Genomic DNA, 9,822 nt, shown 5'->3' on the forward strand with positions numbered 1-9,822 from the left:
GGGCAAGAGGCTTGGATGATGCTCTGTTGGCTTACAGAACAGCATTCAAAACTCCTATAGGGACCTCTCCATACTAGCTTGTATATGGTAAGGCCTGTCATCTGCCCGTGGAACTAGAACATAAGGCCTATTGGGCAACCAGATTCCTGAACTTTGATGCCAAATTAGCCGGAGAAAAAAGATTGCTCCAGCGCAAACCTCTAAGTTTGGTGTGTTTATCCGTGATCACTAAGCCAATACCCACTAAGATCATGGCTCCCAAGGGAAAACAAATCGACTCAAGAGGCAAGAAGAAGAATATTCCAAAACCACTTTGGAATCAAGGGAAGTTCATAACCAAAGAACATTCAGACCATTTTTACAAAATAATGAGTCTAAGATCGGTGATCCCGGAAGTTAAATTCGATCTGAAAGAAGATGAATATCCGAAGATCCAAGAGCAAATTCGAAACAGGAGCTGGGAAGTCCTAGCTAATCCTGAAACAAAGGTGGGAAGAAACATGGTTCAGGAATTCTATGCTAATCTATGGCAGACGGACAGGCTGAGAATTACTGGAACCGCATTCTATGACTATAGAACTCTGGTCAGAGGGAAGGTTGTTCACGCCCACCCTGACAAAATAAGGGAAATCTTCAAGCTGCCTCAACTGCAAGATGACCCAGATTCCTTCAATAGGAGAATGATGAGATCAAACCTGGGATTGGACAAAATCCTAGAGGACATATGCCTCCCTGGAGCCAAGTGGACAACCAACACAAAGGGTGCCTCGAACCAACTCAAGAGAGGAGATCTCAAACTAGTTGCCAGAGGCTGGCTGGACTTCATTGGGCGCTCTATACTGCCCACCAGCAACCGCTCTGAGGTCACCATCAGAAGAGCAGTGATGATTCATTGCATTATGCTAGAAAAAGAAGTGGAAGTTCATCAGCTGATTGCTTGTGAGCTCTACAAAATTGCAAACAAGAACTCCAAAGATGCCAAATTGGCTTATCCAGGCTTAGTCTCTCTGCTATGTAAAGATGCTGGAATAAAAATAGGAGTAGATAAGTATATCTTAGTTGAACAACCAATCACCAAAAAGTCTATGGAAGGATTACAAGTGCAGGACGACCCCATCAAGAGAAAAGCAGAGGAGCTCCTCCCAGAAATCCCTCAAATTGAATACTGGGAGCGCCTAGAAGCATCTGTCACCAAGTTGCAAGAAGCTGTGGATCAACTGAAGGAAGAACAGCAAAATCAAAACAGCATGCTATGCAAACTGCTTAAAGAACAAGAAGAGCAGGGGCGTGACATAAAGGAACTGAAGTGCCAGAAGCTGTCTCTTGAAGTGCCAAGCACTCCACAGGCTAAAGAGGCATCTACCTCCCAAAATAAAGGTTGTTGAATCCTAACTCTAAGATAACCTTTTATCTATGTTAAGAGTATATGAGTATTAGAGTTAGAGTCATTTATTTTTAAGTCCTTAATTTCCTGTCTGAATGAATGCTTGAACAATGCATATGTCTTTTGAAGTTGTTGTTTAAGAATGTTAAATATGTTGGCTCTTGAAAGAATGATGAACAGGAAGAATGTTATTTGATAATCTGAAAAATCATAAAAATGATTCTTGAAGCAAGAAAAAGCAGTGAATACAGAAAGCTTGCGAAAAAAAGAGAAAAAAAAAAGAGAAAAAGCAAGCAGAAAAAGCCAAAAGCTCTTAAAACCAAGAGGCAAGAGCAAAAAGCCAGTAACCCTTAAAACCAAAAGGCAAGGATAAATAAAAAGGATCCGAGGCTTTGAGCATCAGTGGATAGGAGGGCCTAAAGGAATAAAATCCTAGCCTAAGCGGCTAAACCAAGCTGTCCCTAACCATGTGCTTGTGGCGTGAAGGTGTCAAGTGAAAACTTGAGACTAAGCGGTTAAAGTCAAGGTCCAAAGCAAAAGAAGAGTGTGCTTAAGAACCCTGGACACCTCTAATTGGGGACTTTAGCAAAGCTGAGTCACAATCTGAAAGGGTTCACCCAGTTATGTGTCTGTGACATTTATGTATCCGGTGGTAATACTGGAAAACAAAGTGCTTAGGGCCACGGCCAAGACTCATAAAGTAGCTGTGTTCAAGAATCAACATACTGAACTAGGAGAATCAATAACACTATCTGAATTCTGAGTTCCTATAGATGCCAATCATTATGAACCTCAATGGATAAAGCGAGATGCCAAAACTATTCAAGGGGCAAAAAGCTACAAGTCCCGCTCATCTGATTGGAGCTAAGTTTCATTGATATTTTGGAATTTATAGTATATTCTCTTCTTTTTATCCTATTTGATTTTCAGTTGCTTGGGGACAAGCAACAATTTAAGTTTGGTGTTGTAATGAGCGGATAATTTATACGCTTTTTGGCACTGTTTTTAGTATGTTTTCAATGTAATTTAGTTAGTTTTTATTATATTTCTATTAGTTTTTAAATAAAAATAACAATTCTGGACTTTACTATGTGTTTGTGTGTTTTTCTGTAATTTCAGGTATTTTCTGGCTGAAATTGAAGGAGCTGAGCAAAAATCTGATTCAGGCTGAAAAAGGACTGCTGATGCTGTTGGATTTTGACTTTCCTGCACTCGAAATGGATTTTCTGGAGCTATAGAACTTCAAATTACGCGATCTCAATTGCGTTGGAAAGTAGACATCCAGGGCTTTCCAGCAATATATAATAGTTCATACTTTTCTCAAGGATAGACGACATAAACTGGCATTCAACGCCAGTTCCATGTTGCAGTCTGGCGTCAAACGCCAGAAATAGGTTACAAATGGGAGTTGAACGCCAGAAACAGGTTACAACCTGGCGTTCAACTCCAGAAACAGCCTAGGCACGTGAGAATTTTAAGTCTCAGTCCCAGCACATACCAAGTGGGCCCCAGAAGTGGATTTCTGCACCATCTATCATAGTTTAGTCATTTTCTGTAAACCTAGGTTACTAGTTTAGTATTTAAACAACTTTTAGAGGTCTATTTCGGACCTCATGACATTTTTAGATTTGAACTTTGTACTCTTTGATGGCATGAGTCTCTGAACTCCATTGTTGGGGGTGAGGAGCTCTGCTGTGTTTCGATGAATTAATGCAACTATTTCTGTTTTCTATTCAAACACGTTTGTTTCTATCCAAGATGTTTATTCGCACTTCAATATGATGGATGTGATGACCCGTGACACTCATCATCATCCTCAACCTATGAACACGTGCTTGACAACCACCTCCGTTCTACCTTCAATTGAATGAATATCTCTTGGATTCCTTAATCAGAATCTTCGTGGTATAAGCTAGAATCCATTGGCATCATTCCTGAGAATCCGAAAAGTCTAAACCTTGTCTGTGGTATTCTGAGTAGGATTCAGGGATTGAATGACTATGACGAGCTTCAAACTCACAAGGGCTGGGCATAGTGGCAGACGCAAAAGGATCAATGGATCCTATTCCAGCATGAGTGGGAACCGACAGATGATTAGCCGTGCAGTGACAGGAACTCATTGAAATGGTTGCAAATAACCAATTCATGTATACTTCTGAAAGGAATCCTGTGAACAATGGGATAAATCAGAAGAAAGGAGTTCTTGAAATTGATACTCTGAATGCCATATTGGCTCAGAACAAAATATTGACTCAACAAGTCAATATGATTTCTCAAAGTCTGTCTGGAATGCAAGCAGCAACAGGCAGTACCAAAGAAGCTTCATCTGAAGAAGGAGCTTATGATCCTGAGAACCCAGCAATGGAAAAGGTGAATTACATGGGAGAACCCTATGGAAACACCTATAATCCTTCATGGAGAAATCATCCAAACCTCCCATGGAAGGATCAACAGAGGCCTCAACAAGGCTTCAACAACAATAATGGTGGAAGAAATAGGTTTAGCAATAGCAAGCCCTTTCCATCATCTTCTCAGCAACAGACAGAGAATTCTAAGCAGAGCCACTCTGACTTAGCAACTGTAGTCTCTGATCTAATTAAAACTACTTGAAGTTTCATGACTGAAACAAGGTCCTCCATTAGAAATTTGGAGGAACAAGTGGGTCAGCTGAGTAAGGAAATTACTGAACTCTCTCCTAGTACTCTCCCAAGTAATATAGAAGAGAATCCAAAAAGAGAGTGCAAGGCCATCAACATGACCCACACGGCCGAACTTGGAGAGGAGGAAGAGGCAGTGATCTCCACTGAGGAAGACCTCAATGGACGTCCACTGGTCTCCAAAGAGTTCCCTAATGAGGAACCATGGGAATCTGAGGCTCACACTGAGACCATAGAGATTCCATTGAATTTACTTTTGCCATTCATGAGCTCTGATGAGTATTCTTCCTCTGAAGGGGATGAAGATGTTACTGAAGAACAAGTTGCTAAGTACCTTGGAGAAATCATGAAGTTAAATGCCAAGCTATTTGGTAATGAGACTTGGGAGGATGAACCCCCTTGCTCACCAAAGAATTGGATAACTTGACTAGGCAGAAATTACCTCTAAAGAGACAAGATTCTGGAAAGTTCTCAATACCTTGTACCATAGGCACCATGACCTTTGAGAAGGCTCTATGTGACCTAGGGTCAAGCATAAATCTCATGCCTCTCTCTGTAATGGAGAAGCTAGGGATTATTGAGGTACAAGCTGCAAGAATCTCACTAGAGATGGCAGACAATTCAAGAAAACAGGCTTATAGACTTGTAGAGGATGTCTTGGTAAAGGTTGAAGACCACTATATCCCTGCTGATTTCATAGTCCTAGGCACTGGGAAGTGTATGGATGAATCCATCATCCTTGGCAGACCCTTCCTAGCCACAACAAAAGCTGTGATTGATGTTGACAGAGGAGAATTGGTCCTTCAAGTGAATGAGGACTCCCTTGTGTTTAAAGCTCAAGGATCTCCCTCTGTAACCATGGAGAAGAAGCATGAAAAGCTTCTCTCAATGCAGAGTCAAACAAAATTCCCACATTCAAACTCTAAGTTTGGTGTTGGGAGGCCACAACCAAACTCTAAGTTTGGTGTTAAGAGGCCATCATCATGCTCTGAGTATCTGTGAGGCTCCATGAGAGCCCACTGTCAAGCTACTGACATTAAAGAAGCGCTTGTTGGGAGGCAACTCAATTTTACTTATCTACGTTAAATTTCTATTTTCCATTGTTATTTCATATTTTCTGTAGGTTGATAATCATGTGAAGTCACAAAAACAATTGAAAAAGCAAAAACAAACTGAAAAACAGAATGAAAAACAGCACACCCTAGAGGAGAAGGCTACTAGCGTTTAAACGCCAATAAGGGCAGCAGAATGGGCATTAAACGCCCAGTCTGGCACCATTCTGGGCATTTAACACTAGAAATGGGCACCAGACTGGCGTTTAACGCTAGAAAAGGGCAAGAAGCTGGTGCTAAATGCCAGAAATAGGCAGCAACCTGGTGTTTAACGCCAGGATTGGTAGTAGAGGGCGTTTTGCATGCCTAATTGGTGCAGGGATGAGAAATTCTTGACACCTCAGGATCTGTGGACCCCACAGGATCCCCACCAACCTCAACTCACTCTCTCTCTTCTTCTCACCTTTTTATAATACTCTTCCCCAAATACCCTTCACCAATCAACTCAATACCTCTTCCCCAAAAACCCCTCACCTATCAAATCTTACCCTCTTCTCCATAAACCCTTCACCAATCTACATCCACTCATCATAAACCCCACCTACCTTACCATTTAAATTCAAAACACTTTCCCTCCCAAACCCACCCATACATGGCCGAACCCAAACCCAAACCCTCCCTCCACTCCAATATAAATCCATCTTCACTCCTTCATTTTCACACATCTTCAACACTAATTCACCCCCTTGGCTAAAACACTACCCGCCTCCATCTCCTCTATTTCTTCTTCCTCTACTCTCTTCTTTCTTTTTTTGCTCGAGGATGAGCAAACCTTCTAAGTTTGGTGCGATAAAAGCGTTGCTTTTTGTTTTTCTATAACCATTTATGGCACCTAAGGCCGGAGAAACCTCTAGAAAGAGGAAAGGGAAGGCAAAAGCTTCCACCTTCGAGTCATGGGAGATGGAGAGATTCATCTCAAAGGTGCATCAAGACCACTTCTATGAAGTCGTGGCCAAGAAGAAAGTGATCCCCGAGGTCCCTTTCAAGCTTAAAAAGGGTGAATATCCAGAGATCCGACATGAGATTCGAAGAAGAGGTTGGGAAATTCTCACCAACCCCATTCAACAAGTCGGAATCTTAATGGTTCAAGAGTTCTATGCCAATGCATGGATCACCAAGAACCATGATCAAAGTGTGAACCCAGACCTTAAAAATTGGCTTACAATGGCTCGGGGAAAATACTTAGATTTCAGTCCGGAAAATGTAAGGTTGGCATTCAACTTGCCAATGATGCAAGGAGATGCACACCCCTACATTAGAAGGGTCAACTTTGATCAAAGGTTGGACCAAGTCCTCATAGACATTTGTGAAGAGGGCGCTCAATGGAAGAGAGATTCAAGAGGGAAGCCGATTTAACTAAGAAGGCATGACCTCAAGCCCGTGGCTAGGGGATGGTTGGAGTTCATCCAACGTTCAATCATTCCCACGAGCAACCGGTCTAAAGTTACTATAGACCGGGCTATCATGATCCATAGCATCATGATTGGATAGGAAGTAGAAGTTCATGAGGTTATATCTCTAGAACTCTACAAGGTGGCAGACAAGTCCTCTACTTTGTCAAGGTTAGCCTTCCCTCATCTCATTTGTCACCTCTGCAATTCAGCTGGAATTGACATAGAGGAAGACAACCTCATTGATGAGGACAAGCCCATCACTAAGAAAAGGATGGAGCAAACAAGAGATCCCACTCATGGACAAGAGCATGAGGAATTTCCTCATCATGAAATCCCTGAGATACCTCAAGGGATGCATTTTCCTCCACAAAACTATTGGGAGCAAATCAACACCTCCCTAGGAGAATTAAGTTCCAACATGGGACAACTAAGGGTGGAGCACCAAGAGCATTCTATCCTCCTACATGAAATTAGAGAAGACCAAAGAGTTATGAGAGAGGAGCAACAAAGGCAAGGAAGAGATATTGAGGAGCTCAAGCACTCCATAAGATCTTCAAGAGGAAGAACAAGCCGCCATCATTAAGGTGGACCCGTTCTTTAATTTCCTTGTTCTTTATTTTCTGTTTTTTGAATTTTTATGCTTTATGTTTATTTATATTTGTGTCTTTATTACATGATCACTAGTGTCTAAGTGTCTATGCCTTAAAGCTATGAAAATGAGTCCATCACCTTTCTTAAATGAAAAATGTTTTTAATTGAAAAAGAAAAAGAAGTGCATGAATTTCGAATTTTAAAACAGTTTAGTTATTTTGATGTGGTGGCAATACTTTTTGTTCTTCTGAATGAATGCTTGAACAGTGCATATTTTTTGAATTTGTTGTTCATGAATGTTAAATTTGTTGGCTCTTGAAAGAATGATGGAAAAGGAAAAATGTTATTTGATAATCTGAAAAATCATAAAATTGATTCTTGAAGCAAGAAAAAGCAGTGAAAAGCTTGCAAAAAAAAAAGAGAGAAAGAAAGAAAAAGAAAAAGCAAGCAGAAAAAGCCAATAGCCCTTTAAACCAAAAGACAAGGGTAAAATAAAAAGGATCCAAGGCTTTGAGCATCAGTGGATAGGAGGGCCCACAGGAATATAATCCTGCCCTAAGCGGCTTAACCAAGCTGTCCCTAACCATGTGCTTGTGGCGTGAAGGTGTCAAGTGAAAACTTGAGACTGAGCGGTTAAAGTCGTAGTCCAAAGCAAAAAGAGTGTGCTTAAGAGCTTTGGACACCTCTAGTTGGGGACTCTAGTAAAGCTAAGTCACAATCTGAAAAGGTTCACCCAGTTATGTGTCTGTGGCATTTATGTATCCGGTGGTAATACTGGAAAACAAAATGCTTAGGGTCACGACCAAGACTCATAAAGTAGCTGTGTTCAAGAATAAACATACTTAACTAGGAGAATCAATAACGCTATCTGAATTCTGAGTTCTTATAGATGCCAATCATTCTGAATTTCAAAAGGATAAAGTGAGATGCCAAAACTGTTCAGAAGCAGAAAGCTAATAGCCCCGCTCATCTAATTAAAACTGATCTTCATAGATGTTTTTGGAATTCATTGTATATTCTATTCTTTTTATCCTATTTGACTTTCAGTTGCTTGGGGGACAAGCAACAATTTAAGTTTAGTGTTGTGATGAGCGGATAATTTATACACTTTTTGGCATTGTTTTTAGTATGTTTTTAGTATATTTTAGTTAGTTTTTATTATATTTTTATTAGTTTTTAAATAAAAATCACATTTCTGGACTTTACTATGAGTTTATGTGTTTTTCTGTGATTTCAGGTATTTTCTGGCTGAAATTGAGGGACCTGAGCAAAAATCTGATACAGAGGCTGAAAAAGGACTGCAGATGGTGTTGGATTCTGACCTCCCTGCACTCAAAGTGGATTTTCTGGAGCTACAGAAGCCCAATTGGCGCGCTCTTAATTGAGTTAGAAAGTAGACATCCTGGGCTTTTCAGAAATATATAATAGTCTATACTTTGCCCAAGATTTAATGGCCCAAACCGGCGTTCAAAGTCAGCATAGAAATTCTGGCGTCAAAACGCCAGAACTGGCATAAAAGCTGGAGTTAAACGCCCAAACTGGCATAAAAGCTGGCATTTAACTCCAAGAAAAGCCTCTACATGTGAAAGCTTCAATACTCAGCCCAAGCACACACCAAGTGGGCCCGGAAGTGGATTTCTGCATCATTTACTCATTTCTGTAAACCCTAGGTTACTAGTTCTCTATAAATAGGACCTTTTTGCTATTGTATTTACAGACTTTTGATCTTTGATTAGTCTTATGCTATCTTAGACCTTTATGAGGGCTGGCCATTCGGCCATGCCTAGACCTTGTTCTTATGTATTTTCAACGGTGGAGTTTCTACACACCATAGATTAAGGTGTGGAGCTTTGCTGTTCTTCATGAATTAATGCAAAGTACTACTGTTTTTCTATTCAATTCATGCCTACTTCTTCTCTAAGATATACACTCGTTCTTCAACTTGATGAATGTGATGATCCGTGACACTCATCATCATTCTCATCTATGAACGCGTGCTTGACAACCACTTCCATTCTACATGCAATCAAGCTTGAATGTGTATCTCTTGGGTTTCTAATCTAAGATTAAAACCTTTGTGGTATAGGCTAGAATTATTGGCAGCCATTCCTGAGGTCCGGAAAGTCTAAAATCTCTATCTTTATTTTATGTTTTATTCATCTTTTAACTATCAATCCTCCATAACCATTTGAATCTGCCTGACTGAGATTTATAAGATGACCATAGCTTGCTTCAAGCTGACAGTCTCCGTGGGATCGACCCTTACTTACGTAAGGTTTATTACTTGGACGACCCAGTGCACTTGCTGGTTAGTTGTGCGGAGTTGTGACAAAGAGTTGAGATTACAATTGTGCGTACCAAGTTTTTGGCGCCATTGATGATCACAATTTTGTGCACCAATCTCTTTGAGACCAAGCTCTGATACCAATTGATGGTTTTCAGTGGCTAAGAGAATGGGGGTTGAATCTTTGCCCATTTTTCGCTTATTAAAACTTGTTGGTCTTTGAAACAACTTCTGGATACCTTTTTATTTTTTATTTTTTTTATTTTTTTTGTCTCGTATCCAGCCGCGAGACTTTTTCTTTTTATCTCGTAACCCGGCACGAGATATTTTTCAGTTTTATCTCCTATGCAGCAGAAACAGAAATGGAGTAGAAGAAAGAGAGATAATCACACCACGAAAT

This window comes from Arachis ipaensis, chromosome B04, assembly GCF_000816755.2.
Source record: "Arachis ipaensis cultivar K30076 chromosome B04, Araip1.1, whole genome shotgun sequence".
NCBI lineage: Eukaryota > Viridiplantae > Streptophyta > Magnoliopsida > Fabales > Fabaceae > Arachis > Arachis ipaensis.